The sequence below is a fragment of the Pezoporus flaviventris genome, unplaced genomic scaffold (assembly GCF_033815535.1).
Source record: "Pezoporus flaviventris isolate CSIRO_AGI_PZ_B2104156 unplaced genomic scaffold, CSIRO_AGI_Pfla_v1 ptg000031l, whole genome shotgun sequence".
Lineage (NCBI taxonomy): Eukaryota > Metazoa > Chordata > Aves > Psittaciformes > Psittacidae > Pezoporus > Pezoporus flaviventris.
In genome coordinates this window covers 4282646-4296703 of record NW_026892579.1, presented here as the reverse complement: position 1 = coordinate 4296703, position 14058 = coordinate 4282646, and the positions used below count along the sequence as shown (strand labels likewise).

The window sequence follows — 14058 nt, the reverse complement described above, 5'->3', positions numbered from 1 at the left end:
GTTTACAAGTTTGCCTGTGACCACTAAAACCTTGCTATGCCCCACAGAGATTTTCCTCAATGCCCCTGAGATTACCCATTACCTTGCAGTGCAGTTTTTATCCTGTGTTTCCCCTCCTTAGATGCAAAGGCAGAGCAGGACTGTAGGACTAGTTTTTGACTGTGGGAGACCTTATCTTAGGCCCTTTAATTGCCACAGATTTCTTGTGCATTCTCACAAAAATCACATAAGGTTAGCCCTACAACGGGTTCCCAGCCCTTGGCATCTGGAAATAGATTTCGTGTGCCCCATGAGACCCAGGGATTTTGATGACAGAGAACAGGAACAAGTAACACTAATGAGCAAACCTGTCTCTGGATTTCTGCTGCCTTACACAGCTTGAGTCCCCACAGCCCAGAGTTTCAGACCTGTATCTTGTCCCAGAAGATACATCTTCCTGGGTAGGAGCTGGCAATTTGCTCTCCTAAATAACAGTGCACGACATTAAGTCAGGGAGTGGGATGCCCTTGAGAAGGTTCAAATCCTCAGTGTCTAGCCTTCAGGCTCTGTAGAATTGCATCTTGCCTTCACTGTCCCTGAGGGGCTCAGCCAGCAACTCAAAGGGTCAGCAAGACCAAGATCATGAAAGCAGGAGCATGACTCCATAGCCAGGTAAGTGCATTCACTCAAGATCAAAGTAGGAGAGAGGCTGCTCTGACCTCCAATTCCTACCAACACCACTCCTGATGAAAAATGGATATGCACTTCAAGGCCAAGGGCCATAGCACAGGGCTTTCTCTGTGGAGGGGCTGCCTCACCAGGCTGCAAAGCAGGAGCTTATTTTCTCTCTGACTGACCCCACTACCCTGTTAGTCCGTTCTGAACTGTGGCAGAGCCTCAGTGCAGATACGGAGAGAATGTCTGACACCTTGGTTTCACTGAGGCATTGCTTAGTGGCTTACTCTGTCTTCTTTCTAGGTGCTCTTTTGTACCTGAGCTTGAATGTTCTTGTGCCTCAGCTCTCCCTCTCAGGTTGCAAAAATAAGCATGTTAAGGTTACGAGCTGTACCATGGGAATCACAAAAATAGCAGATTAGTTACAACATATCCCCTCAGCCCAGAAAGCAGCTGTCAGTGCACTTCAGCTGGGTGCATAAGCATCAGGTCAAAATACTTTTAAAAAGCAAAATAGCCGGCTCTAACAAGAACTTGGAAAAATTACTGCAACACAGACCAAAATTTTCACAGAAAGGCATATTTGCAATATCAAGATGTTTAACAAACTCAGGCTTCGCAAAGTACAATAAAACAGAGCCATCAGAATGCATTATTTGCTTTAGCACATTCTAATTTTTCAATTCATAATGATATTTTCAGTGCTTATTATTTTTTATATGAAGAGTGTTGATCCAAACCAAAACCTGCTTTGAACAAAACATTTAGGTTTGGTTCTTTGATAATTTCATTTCATATCAACCCAAGATGAGTGTAAAGATGGCTTTTAGCTGTCTGAAACAAGGTCAAATGACTTTAAACTTTGGGTTTGATTGTCCACTATGTGAAATAGGCAATTCTATCTAGTCTTAATGTGTTCTCCTAATATTAGACTATGCTGAAACATTCAGACAGTGGCAGGCTTGAGATGCATTTTGCATGAAGTAAACACTGCTTATTACACACTACTCAATGTGAAGTAGCATTTTCATGCATGGATTTTACAGCCCCAGGTGCAGTCATCATCATGACTTGTGAATGTGGGTTCTTTTCAGAATTTCCTAAGGCACTATCAGCAAGCAATTCCAAAAGTGGTTTCACTCATAAGTGGCGAGATGCCACAATTGCTTCAGAGGAGAGCATAGCCAATCTACAATTCATCCACCTAAAAATTAAGGTGCTTTCCAAGACTTTTAAATAGCGGTAGTCTGCATTTCAGTCTTTTCTTACTAACTCACAGATTATTTATTAAACTGTGAAGAAAATACTTGCCAACAGAAGTTCCCTGGCAAGTAATGTAATGTAGGCTAGGCAAAAAACATACACTGCATCCCTCCCTGCTTCTGAACTTCTGTGGCCCAGGTGAGACCCAGGCTAGTGTCACACTGGGTTTCTTGTTCCTCACCTGGTTCCAATGTCACATAGGCCATCCAGAGCCATAAACAGCACTTGTCCCACATCATTATTTATAGCTTTCAAAGCAGACATGCTTTCACTAGGTAACCCAGAGACATCTCAACACTTCAACATCTCAACGGTCTGTTTCAGACAATAACAAAAATCCACTAGCACAATACAGACCAGAAGCAGTGGGATTCTATAGTTTTCTGCAAGGCTACATCTGTCTTGGTACTCACACAGCTCCAGTCTCCTTAGGCTTCCACTGCATCACATCATTCAGTCTACTGAAATTCAATAGCAGTCTGACTATAAGTGAATTGAGAACATTTAATTGAACAGTCCAGAAAGGCAAACCAGTATGGACAGCCTAGTGCCACAGGACTACTCAGCTAAATTAACTTCAAAAGAAAACAGGAAGAACTGCTAAAATAATGCTCTTGAATGCATGTTGAATTCAATACCTCTCCATACTAATTTGACTTGAAGTTTCTACTCTGCTCTTGTGAGACCTCACCTGGAGTATTGTGCACAGTTCTGGTGTTCTCAACATAAAAAGGACATGTAACTGTTGGAACAAGCCCAGAGAAGGGCCACAAGGATGATCAGGGGACTGGAGCACCTCCTGTATGAAGATAGTCTGAGGAAGTTGGGGCTGTTCAGCCTGGAGAAGAAAAGGCTGCGTGGAGACCTCATAGCAGCCTTCCAGTATCTGAAGGGGGCCTACAAGGATGCTGGGGAGGGACTCTGCATTAGGGACTGTAGTGATAGGACGAAGGGTAATGGGCTCAAACTTAAAAAAGGGAAGTTTAGATTGGATATAAGGAGGAAGTTCTTTACTGTGAGGGTGGTGAAGCACTGGAATGGGCTGCCCAGGGAAGCTGTGAATGCTCCATCCCTGGTGGTATTCAAGGCCAGGTTGGACTGAGCCTTGGATAACATGGTTTAGTGTGAGATGTCCCTGCCCATGGCAGGGGGGTTGGAACTAGATGATTTTAAGGTCCTTTCCAACCCTAACTATTCTATGATTCTATGATTTCAGAACTTTGGCCTATAAGTTAATAATGGCAGGCTGACAGTAACCAGGTCCTGATTATTTCTGTGTTCAGCTATGCCGTTAGTTCACAGAAGTGTTAAATATAAGCTCTCTGCCACTTAGGGAAAAGATGTGCATACTCACTCCCTGGTGTATACTGGTTAAACAGATTTGAGAGGAATTACAATCATGATTTTTTCCCTTTCTATACCACCATTTCACCATCTGGCAAAGAGCCTGATACGCCAAGTTCAGCATCTGCACCCCCTTTCCCTTCTTGGAAAGGATGTCTTTCTTCCCATGCACTCATTTTCTTACCACCGAGTAATCCTATAAACAGGGATTTTGGCATTAGCCTGTTTACTTCTTTCTTACTCAACACTGCACTGGAAGGATTAGTGTGAATTTAAAGCACAAGTACAAAGTGACAAAATGGGTGTCCGGTTTTCAGGTTTGTAGCTCAGGCTCCTCACAGACAATGCAGTCCCTTGGGTGGTTTGTTTTCTTTTTCTTTTTTTTTTTCCTTTTTTTTTTTTCTTCATTTACAGGCAGCACAAGAATTTTAAGAATATATAGAATGTCAGAATTGGTACCCCTAATCCTTCCCATACAAGGGAAATGGTGTTTCTGCAGCTTCCTGTCCTCCTCCACCTGGATTAGCCATGGACCGACAAAAGCAGTGGATTTTCATTAAGGTTAGATGCCTGAAACAGGGCTGGGTGACATACAAGACAGGCCAGGTGAGCTTAATGTTTTGTCTATAGATGCCTTGCCAGTGATACCAGCGTATCTTCAAAGGCACCATGTCACTCAGCTGTCCCTCAAAGGGCTTTGCGCTCTGAAGCTGTGTGAGTAGTTTTATCTTAAAATAAGCTCATATTGACAAAGACACTACACGTTTCACAGCAGACTCATGAACCCCTCTCCTCCATTAAGAGGGTATGTGAGAATTTCATTCCCACATAGACCTTTTCAAGGAAGTGCCCAGCTCAGGCATGACCCTTGGAAGCCTTGCTGTGTCCAGGCTCTAGTCACTTTTCACTGCAGAAGCCCATAATCACAGTTAGAAATCGTTTTTCCCTGCTGCATCTTGTGCTTAGTATGAAGTGGATAACATCGGCTGATGTAGCAGCAAATGCCACTTAGATCCACCATGATCAACAATATCCAGTTATGAATTTCCATTTCTTTTCTAACTTACATGGAGCTGACCACCTCCTGCATTCCCGTATAAATATTTGGTGTTACCAAGTCTTTCTTTTAGCAAGTGCCTTTGTGCAACTGACACCCACCTTGCAGCTATTCAGCAGTTTCTTCATAAAGAGGACAGAGCACAAGGGTTTGATCCAACAAGGTGAATGTATGCACCATTATTTCCAGGGCCTTAGAGTAGCTGCGCTGCCTGAGAGGGATAACCCCTAAATCTGTTCTGGAGTCAGAGAAATTAAACCGTCTTATGACTGAGAGTCACGGCAACTCACTGGCATGTCTGCAAGTTAGTTTCAAAACAGAAAACATTTTTCATGCCCGGTACAGACTCTAGATGAGTTCAGAAACAGAGGGCATTGCTGATGAACTGTTTTGAGGAATTCAGAGGTGGCTCTGGAAGTACCAGACTAGCAGAGGGCTTGCTGTACGCCTTGTATTTTGGCAACTGGATGCAGCCTTCTTTGGTGACACCAAACAGAAAAGCCCCCAGCTTGGTTATTGTAAATCAACATCCCGGAAGCACCGCTACATGAAGACATCACAGAACTGGAATTATGAGGGCACTTCAGAAATTAATTTTACATAATGCAGCATTTTAAGTTCTTTTTTTTTAATGTCTGTAACATGTTCCAGTGATTCCATTCCTTTTGCATATGACAACCAGTTTCAGGACAATTATACCAAAGTTTAACTTAGCCAGCCTTATCTCATTTGGATATATGGTTGTTCTACCTTAACTATCATGATGAAAAAAGAATTAGACTTTTAAAACGATCTTTAATAAGAACACAATTTTTTCCAACGAAAAACAAAAATAAAATGTAAAATCAGTTGCCCAGTAAAATAATTTTTAGAATACAGAGGCAGGAAAAGAGAAAGTCATGTTTTACATACAGAATTAAATACATAGAAAATCTACATCCATATATATATATATATTTGTGTGTGTATTTGCACAAGTTGAACAGTTTGAAAATAGTGATTACTTGAAAAGATAAAACAACACCAAAGAAAAACTGCACCAAAAATAAAAGTATTTTCTCCAACTATACCCGTTAAAATCCAGTAATTAATAACAGCATTAGCAAATTATTAATAAGTTGCACTGTCTATAATCTGAATGAAATATCAGTAGGTTTTTCCTTATTTCTCAAAGAATTTATATGAAGATGCTGAAACAGTGTCTGATGTTAAGCTTTTGTCATTTTACCAACCGTGTGTGAGTGAAGTATTCTGGTCAGAAGTAGAACTAAAGTGCAGTTGTCCAGCTGCATCAATATGGGATATTTTGGGATGTACTATTCTTGTTTTCCAATTGTCATAATTGACCAGAAGCCAGAATTTTACAGGTTTTTAGGCATTAGTCAACTGGAAGTCATGGAGTTTAGGAACCTATATCAGTAAAATATGGCAGTGAGAGAAAGGGCATGCAAACATACCTTTTGAAATCTGGGACTAATTGATTTCTAAGATCTCTCCACACAGTGTCTTCCAAATGCAGAGAACAACTGCACCATCAGCACACTGGGATCTATGCCCAGCAACCTACCTGTGCAATGGGTCAGCCTCTTTGCAACGACATCTAAGAAAGTGCTGGGAAGATACAAGTCTTGCCTATGTCATACCGGTCTTTGAATGTGCTTCACAAGCTGTCTTCTGTTGGGGCATATAAAGGATTTGTGATGAATGCAGACCAAACCTACATTTGCATTTAGACACGTAGGACTGTCCTTGCTCAAGCCATAGTCACTTAGGTCAGCTTATTTGCACATGTATAGGGTCAGTGCGTGCAAATAAATAAGGCATTGAAAACACTATTGTAAAAGCTGGAGGGTAAATGCAGTTGCGGCTAAACCTCTCAGCTGTCGCACAGGATGTTTGGTTGCACTCCTTACTGTAGATTGAGCTGTCTGATTCTGGATGAGTGGCTTACATTTGTTATGCTTCTACCTATAAAGCAGAAGTAACAACCACAGTCCTTGATCTCATCAACTTCAGTCATGATTTTTGCAGAGGCAGGAGCAACCTTGTGCTCAGTATTTGAATACACACTTGACTTTTTCCAAATGGAACAGGCAGATTTAAATAGGCAAGTCTGGAGGGTTGAGGGGTAAGGAGGGGAGTCATCTCTGTTTGTATGGAGTACAACAAATGATCCAAGACACACCTCACACAGTAGGGAAAAAATTTATCTTCACTTAACTGTCACTTTCACACTTGGATCTATCCCTAGTCTTCAGGTTCACTATATATAAGCAGTAAATCAGTGATAGTATGAACCGGAAAGATTTATACCTTCAGTGGCAGAAGCCAAAGACAGTTTGTGAAACAGCTTTCCGACAAACTACCTGTTGCAGTTTGTCCTCTAAGAGTGTGCGTTTGAGGCATATTTGTTTGGAGGGATTTTAAGCTGTAAAGATGTATGAATACTAGCCACCCGCTTAACCTCAGCTGTCAGAGACAGGTTACCAGGCAAGATGGACCTTGGTCTCTGACCCACTAGGGCTGGTCATACTTGCAGCTACATTGAAAAGAACTGAGACGTGAAACAAATTCTGTAGGTCACATGGCACAGTGCATTTTAGTCAGAACAGAAAAAAGGAAGAAATAAAACGTATCTGATGGCAATGTTTGAAGGAGCAGGGAGAAAGGAAAGAGCCAAGGACAGGAAAGGGGCCAGCGAAAAGCCATTGCTTCCTTCAGGATGTACAGCAATGCTCACTGTGGGGGCAGGAACCAAATTCTTATTTTTATAATCAGCGTAATCCACCAGAAATAATATATAATTCCTTGTAACTGAACGGCTGTCTCACAGATGGATGGTGTAATGTGTCCCCTGCTTCCCTCTCTCTCCCCATCCTTTCTTTCCCTCACTGGAAGTTCCTGTAATTGTCACTTTGTAATGTATATTCCAGCACATGGACATGCAGAATGAACCCTGCGTGCTCATTTTGCACTATAAATGATGTGTACTGCCTTGTGTCACAAACAGTAAATCCTTTATACCAAAAGTCTGCTCATTTTCACACCATTCACTTGTTCAGTAACAGTTGTCCAGATTTTTTAATTCAGCTCCTTACACTAATCCTGCAACTGCTGGTCTTAGACAGGTGCAGGGATCAAACAGGCTCAATAAACTGAAACATCTGGCCTGGAAATGATAATAGGCCCTTTTACTCTGCAAAGCAGAGGAGGAATGCAGTTTTCAAATGTTAAATCATGCAATTAGCCCTTGTAATTTTTTTTTTTTTTTTTTTAATGAAACAATAGTGTTTTCTATTCAGAGTTTCATTCATTGCTTAGGTCCCTGTTCTCCTCTGTGGTGCAGGAGATGGCAGGAGAAAGAGGTAAAAATCACCTACTAAAAGAAAACCCTGTCCCCCCTCCTTCAGCATAGTAGAACTCAGTCATGTCCAGAGACTAAGCCATGCATTAAACCAAAAGCCAATTCTGAATAAAAGATTGGGAGAGCCTGTGCCCCAGAAAATGGAAGAAGTCCCTGTACAAGCCCAGTTTTGTGAAGGTGAGCCATCTCCAGCCATGTGAAGGCTGGTAGCAGGACAGAGCTAGTTATAGACCATCACCCCGCTACCTGAATGACACCAGGAGATACTTGTCCTCACATCCCCCCCAGTGCTTAGACTGCTGCCAGAGCTAGACAAAACATTGCAAACTCTCAAAGTGCTTTCATAAGTATTTCTGGTCAAGGCTGCCCAGGTTTGGAACATCTCTCATCACACTTGTGCCTAGGTTTGCTTAGGCTGAGCCTAGTGTTGGGAGGCTCATCATGGTCTCCTCCAGGCATTACTCCCAGCTACCATCTCTTACCTTGGCCTGTACAAGCAGTCAGTGTCCCTCAGACCAAAATCAAGACTTTCTGCAGAAAAGGAGAGCTGTCAGAAGCTTTTATGACTAACGGGATGTTGTCTTCCAGCAGTCCAAGTATGTGGCCAAGTAGCAGGGTCAGGTATGTTCCTATGTCTGTATTAGAAAATAAGTTTCCATCTCTTGTTCAAAAAGTTCTCCATCTTCCTGATGAAAATGCTTTGTATTAACTGAATAAAATCCTTTTTAAAAAGGTTTCAAACAGTCCTTGCCTTGACTATTGACAGTCATAAAATCTCATGTGAAGAGTTAGTATTTTTATCCAACATCATTGCCAAACTACAGCATTGGTAACTGCACTCACCAAGTTTTCCTCTCACTTGGAGCTGAACATGGCATGCTTCTCTTGGGTAAACAGGAATGTTCATCTTGGGCCAGAGAAACCTGGAAACAAGTCCTGGGTCCCACTCCAACCTTTGCCTCAAGTTTCCTGTGAGGTCTCAATACTGGACCTTTGGAAGTGCCATGAGCCTGGTTACGCTTTGCTTAGCACATCTGGGGCCAGGCTTCCAAAGGTATGTTCAGTTTTTCTTACTGACAATCCAGCCTTAGAAACCTCTTTTGACAGCCTGCCTTCAGCTGTGAATGGGCTTCTCTTGAAAATACTGTGTTTAGGATCTCACGGCTTTTGCATTCAGAAGAACTGGGATCGTAAAGTAATGCAGTATAACAGAGTGTCACAGTAACACAGTGTAATAGTAACACAGGCACCAATATATAAAGGACCTATGTCATGAAAAAACCCATTCCTCCTTGTCTGCACAGGAACACATGTTGCTGTGTTCTTGCACTGTTGGATGTGGAGGTGAAGCCTTTGGGTCAGAGACCGGATGCCTCACATAGGGCCAGGCCATGGTCTGCATTTCGCTGCATGACTTTGCTTAGAAGTCATGAACCTTCAGCTTCAAAACACCCAACACTACTGTAGTGCTGATGAGCATATGGGTTTTCCTCACTGTTTATTGACAGTCTCTGGCAGCTGCAGCAGGTCTGGGTTCTCATGCTGGAGCTGCTAAAAGGGTCTCATGAGCCTGGCAAAGAAGGACTCAGGGTAACTCCTTAGCTTTCCTGAGTTCTTACATAAGGGTTTCTTTAGAGGCACAAAACTATGACAGTAGGGATCTCTACCTACCTGTTTGTTCACACGTGTTAATGGCATCTGTTTGATGTAAATGGGAGAGAGAAACTAACTTTAGCATGAGCTAAGTCAGTACTAGCCTTGAGAAGTGGTGTCCCTAGGTCACAGTCAGGCTTAAAGCAGACACAGCAAGATTTTAGCTCAGACCAGGGCCCTTAAATGCTGAGTTCTCCTTGTCAGATGGACCTTGAACCAGACAGTGAGGTTCACTGGGGAGAAAGAGGTGCTGCGCAGATCACAGAGTCTCTGTGTGCTCCCAAGGCCATCGTCCTCACCTTGCTGCAATGGCTAGATCAGACTCAGAACCAGCTACTGAATTCAGTAGCTAGGGAGCTTTGGTTGAACCCTAAAGGGCAGGATTACCACAGGCATGTCTCTTTCCAGACTGTCAGTAGAAGAGGGCATGCAGACATCAACCAACTTAATCCTGTACTCCTTCCTCTAGGAGTCAACGGATGTTGTATCAAAAGTTGTGGCCTTAGAAAAGATGCTGGAAAGATATTTCTTTGCACACTGTAGATGGCATATACCTGTGCTATATCTGTTACTCCTGGAAGTCAAGAAAATCCTTCTATTCCTTGAAGGAAATATGCAATTAAGTGCAAAATTCTGTATTGGTACACACGCAGGAGATATCTCAAAACATATACTTGCTGATTAGAATTTGAAGTTTCTCAAGTTTCGTTCATGCACTTGTAACGATTTGTTTCAGAGGCATACAGAAGAAGTCAGAATAGTATATAGCTTTCATTTTCTGATTTGATGGTGTTTCGGCTTCCCAGGTGAGCCAAAAATTTTTAAACTAGTAACAAAGCAACCAGGTCGTTTACTTTTACAGCTAGGGAGCAATTATACTGCTCAACACATTCTTTGTTGGTCTCTGAGATCACTCTGAAGTCATATGACTACTTCAAATACATTCAGTGTTCAAAATCAATGGCCTATGACCAAACTTAAATTCTTTATAAAGGAATTTTATACATCAGGGATGTTAACACTGGAGATAATGGCAAAGAAAAGTACAGTGCAACAGTACAGAAGAAATCTGTGCAAAAGCCAGGAAAATACTGATTTCAGTCACAGACAAGAAAGTAGATGCTCAGCTCCTCTGTCTGATTATTTGGAAGTCAGAGGGTCAAGAAAATTTATCAAATCTGTAATAAAATGCGGCAAGCATTCTGAAGGAAGGAAGAGAGGAGTAGTCCATGGAAAAACATCTTTCCTTACCAGAAAACAGAAACCAGTTCTTGATTCATTAACACACAGCTCTCACCAGCACTAGCCCATAATTCTGTCACTTGCCACATAGATGTGTCAAGTATTACTATGCACTAAAAAATTATTTGATCTCAGTTGACTTGTTTGTGGGTGCAAAACCCCACCCAATTTTCAAGGTCAAGGCCTTATTTATTGTTAACTACTAAGTTTAGGTGTAAAATGAAATCAAGCCAGAGATGCTTTTTGTCATTGTAGAAAAAAGGCAGTTGATTTTGTGTACATTTCATTAATTCAGTATTTCCTTTGACACATTAGATACTCTGGTTTATTTAGTCCTATCATCATGCCCTTACAAGTCTTCGGTTCAAATGCTCACTTCTAGTACAGTAAATCCATCCTATATGTCTGTTATAAATAGGGTAGTGCACATACAGCAAGTGGAGTCCCAACTACACACCCTTGTATGTTCACTTCAAACGGCACACATATTCTCATGCTATATTTAGTGCTACATCCACAGTAACATATCATCATGTCATAATATACAAAAAAGGTTTCATAAAAGCAAACATTGAGGCAGAGAAATGGGTTTCTTCAGCCTGTGTTTAAGTCTCCCAAGCCACAAAGTCCTCTTGAAAGCTTTATTTAGCTTAATTCCATATACATTCACTTTTAAAATCCTATTTCATGAGACTTTCAAGCAAATTCAGACAATAATTCTTTAATGGTGTTGAAGGCCAGGTTGGAAAGAGCGTTGGGTGACATGGTTTAGTGTGAGGTGTCTCTGCCCATGGCAGGGGGTTTGGAACTAGATGATCTTAAGGTCCTTTCCAACCCTAACTATTCTATGATTCTAGGATTCTATGAACTTAGCAGATATATTCTACAACATATTTTTAAGCACTCACTTTACCAAGTTGTACCCAGGTTTTCAAAACAGTCCAATTTCTTTAGGAATACATGTATGAATAGACAAGTACTCAAAAACATTTGGAAAATCAGTCTGTAAGCCATGAGAAAACCATGGAAACACTTTCAAAGACCTGGCTGCAATGACAACTATGGGTCACATGGAGATGTGCTCTCAAGTTTTTATTGAAAATGAATCTGTCTCCTTGGGCAACTTCACCCATAGAACAATGAAGCTTCGAATCTGTTCATAGCTTTACTTTCTTTTTTATCTTTTTTCTCTTTTTTTTTCTATTTCTTCCCACTCTGTCTTAGCTTGTAGAATCTAGTTTGTGATAAACAAGTTTGTAAAAAAATGACATTGATGACATTTCTCCAGACAGTGCTTCTACATTTGAACCTAGCAAAATAAATGAGCTTATCATATAATATTTACCAATGCGTTTTGCCTTTTGTTTTGAACTTCAGAGTGTATGAATCGGCATACTGGCAACTTTCACGACTAGAAAAGACCTAGTAGTCACTTATTAGTACACCTATTATGTTGGCTGGCACAGCAGTCTACAGAGAGCACCACCTTATTTGTCATTTTTCTTTTTTATTTATTTTCTTTTATAGGTACCACAGACTAAAGGAGTCTTAAGAAAGGGTCTCAGTGAGGATAGTAACATGGAGTGCCTAACATGAATAACTTCTTGGGCAAAAGCACCTTGAAACTGAGCATATCATGGCAGTAGGGTGCAACTGGAGAAGAAAGTTGATATTTTGAGAGATTTTAAGACCTATCGAGTCAGAATAAAAAAGCCCAGGAAGGGCCCTGATTTTTAAGTGTTTAATGCAGGACAAAAGTGGGGAATTGGTGGACGCTGCTTAGGGAAGGATTGATTGGGGAACATGACAGCATGAGAAAATGGTCTTTGAGGCAACACTGTTGAGACTTGATGGTGTTTCGTTGAGATCATGGAAGATAATTTTGCAATAACAAAAACTGTATGGTGAACAGGAAGGGCTACTTTTTGGATAAATTAGACAGAAAATATCATCAGTTAAGGTACCCTTCTGGAGCACCTTAAACCAGATGAAGTTCAAACTGTTTTCTCCTCAGGTGTTTATGCTACAGTCCATGAAACCTCACAGTGAGGGTCTTTGGGGAACCAACCTAGCTGAAAACTAAGGCTTCCGAAAACATCAGGTTTGTCTTGAAGCAGCATGATTCACTGAGCTGCTTGACAAGGTTGCACCAAAGCACAAACAGCAGCATAAACAGAGGGAGTAAGAACATGGGACCAGAGTCAGAGTGGGCATGGTAGCCTCCAGGAGGCTTGAGGTAAGATGCCTCACATTTATTCCTCTTCCAAAAGCTGGAAAAAGTGTAAGACTGAGGACAGTCTTGACCACAGGATGATATGTTGGTACAATGTTGGGAAAAGGTGTAGAAAATAGAAGTGAAGACTCATGGTTTAGCTAGATAAAAGCTGAAATGGTGGCTAAATATCCATTAAGTGCTATAGGAGAGAGAAGATTTAAACTTGGGCAGGAGGAGACAGGTTACAAATCAAAAGGTAGATCTGTAAGTTATTGATGTTTTAAATCCTATTTAAAATAACTCGTCTCCAAACACTGCTGTTTGAGAGATCACTGCCTGAAAACAACAGTTAGAAAGATGTATCTCTGCTCCTACCTGCAGTTCCTTGTCTTTACAGACATGTTACCTTACCTCTTGTCCCATTACTAATGTTTTCTTGAAAGCCTATTGCAGAGAACCAGTTAAAAGCACCAAATTTCCTGTTATTATTGCTGTAATTTCTTGTCTTTGGTTATTGCAAGAAGATGGTTTTTAAAATGTTTCCAGCTGCTCCAAAAACAACTTAGACTGGGCTTAAACCCATTCCTTCTGGTAGTTAATTCCACTCAGAGACTTCATACAGTCATGCTTTTTCCTTAGCTACAAGTTTTATTAGGCACCATTAGTTTTGTTGTCTCAAAAGAAACCTTGCTCCAGCTGAGATGGTTTCTAAAATACTCAAAAGATTTTTCATGGAGACTGAGATGCGATTTTAAGTTAGTCTCAGAAGCAGAGGGAGCAAGTGGTTCTGTGGAACACGCACATACAGTGGTTCCACTAAGATACCCAGCTGCTGACTGCTGTGCAGATCACTACTTTGGAAAATATCTGAAGTAACTCTCAAAGTAACCCCCAAACCTAAAAACAGGTATGTCTTGTGAAAAATCTCTACTTCAGACTGAATTCAGCATGTTTAGTTAGGATATAATTAGCTTTCACTGGTGGCCTTCTTCACAGGCAGAAACTTGGGATGCATGCAGTTTGCATACAACTTGGGAAGGGCTGTGGTCTAAATTTCAAAACAAAAAATCATGCCCAATAGGAGTGCTGTAAGAATACTAATATTTTCACATTTTCCAGATATATCTGAGTGCATTTTACAGGCAACCATCTGCTGAACTATATCTGCTTCTTCCATAACTGTATGTTGTCAGACATCAATATCCTGGTTCACTGGCTACCCTTGAGCCTAAAAGACAGTCTCATTCATAACATGCTTTCAGAATA

At 41.2% G+C, this 14058-nt stretch overlaps 1 long non-coding RNA gene across 1 annotated transcript; it reads left to right on the top strand.

Moving 5' to 3' along the window:
• The first annotated feature begins 326 nt into the window (after positions 1–326).
• On the top strand, positions 327–12308 carry LOC133273413 (uncharacterized). The gene is made up of 3 exons (XR_009744780.1): positions 327–651; positions 8580–8736; positions 12105–12308. It is a non-coding gene; the product is annotated as an uncharacterized LOC133273413 (long non-coding RNA).
• The last annotated feature ends 1750 nt before the right edge of the window (positions 12309–14058 follow it).